Here is a 1626-nt window from a genome sequence, read left to right as displayed (position 1 = left end):
AGTTAAGAGAGGGGCCTCATCACAGAGATGCTGTCAAAGATTCACCAGGCCCACCTAAAAGTATCTTTTATTACGGGAACTGCAATTTACCTTAGCAGCACAAGAGGGCACGATTGCACTACCAAACCCAGAAAAGCACCCGCATCTCTAAAAAACAGGAAGACAGCCGGGCGCGGTGGCTCACGCCTGTAATCCCAGCACTTTGGGAGGCCAAGGAGGGCGGATCACGAGGTCAGGAGATCAAGACCATCCTGGCTAACACAGTGAAACCCCATCTCTACTAAAAATACAAAAAAATTAGCCGGGCGTGGTGGCGGGCGCCTGTAGTCCCAGCTACTCGGGAGGCTGAGGCAGAATGGCGTGAACCCTGGCGGGCGGAGCCTGCAGTGAGCCGAGATCGCGCCACTGCACTCTAGCCTGGGCGACAGACTCTGTCTCAAAAAAAAAAAAAAAAAAAACACGGGAAGAGAAGGAAGAGAAAAGGAAAAGCAGTCAGCGCCTATCCGCTGCTGCACTGTTAGCAGGTGAGAGTCGGGTGATTTTATTGCAGCTGACAGTGCTCAATAATCGCACAAGGCCAGTTAGGAAAAGCGGGTACCATGGGCATTAGCAGAAGGCGCTATTACCAAGGCAGCCCTTGTGATGGCTCATTTTAGCAGTCAGCTTGACTAGGCTAAGGGATGTCCAGGGAGCAGGGAGAGCGTGACTTCCCGTGTTTCTGTGGGGGGAGTCTGGAAGAGATGAGCACTTGACCCAGTGAACTGACTGAGGGCCACCCGCGCCAGTGTGAGCAGGCCTGCTCCAATCTGCTGAGGCCCAAATGCAATCAACGGGCGGAAAGAGGGGAAATTTGTTCTCTGCTTGACCTGGGACATCCATCCACACCTCCTGCCCTTGCGTATGAGAACTCCAGGTTCTTGGGCCTCTGGACCCCGTGTCTTAAACCAGAAGCCCCCAGGTTCTCAGGCCTGTGGCCTGGGACTGAGAAGGACACCACCAGCTCTTCTGGTTCTTAGGCCTTTGGACTCGAACTGAATTGCACCATGGGCTCTCCGGGTTTCCAGCTTGCTGCTGGCATATCCCTGGGGCTTCCTGGCCTCCAGAAGGGCATGAACAAATCAATTCCCACAATAAATCCCCTCATGAGTGTGTGAGTGTGTGTGTTTGTCCTATTTGTTCAGTTTTCTCTGGAGAACACTAATACAGCTCCAGATCAAAAATAAAGCCTTCTTAAATACAGAAAAAAAAAATAACCAAGCCGAAAAGGAAGAGTGGAACAGACCAGTCTTCAGAATGAAAGCCACATGAGGACGCCATACTCCACACAGTGAATTCACAACGGCAAACAACCTTCCAGAACAAACCAAAGACACCAGCTACATCAAAACGCAAGTGTGCTTAGCTCCCCTGCTAAGAGAAAGGTCTTTGAAGACCTTGTATCCATAAGCTACCGCCACCCTAGTTCTGTGTGGCAACCCCAAAGTGTGCAGGAAACAACCACTGATTTCTCAGCCCCCATCTGCAGATGCACGGGGTTCCCCTGGTCTAGAACTGGGTCAGTCTGAGCCGTAGGGGGTCTAGGACTGCTCCACGTATCCCTCACTCTCCTGACCCCATCGGTCGAGG

This window comes from Hylobates moloch, unplaced genomic scaffold (assembly GCF_009828535.3).
Source record: "Hylobates moloch isolate HMO894 unplaced genomic scaffold, HMol_V3 SCAFFOLD_4, whole genome shotgun sequence".
NCBI classification, from domain to species: domain Eukaryota; kingdom Metazoa; phylum Chordata; class Mammalia; order Primates; family Hylobatidae; genus Hylobates; species Hylobates moloch.
This window is presented reverse-complemented; position numbering follows the sequence as displayed.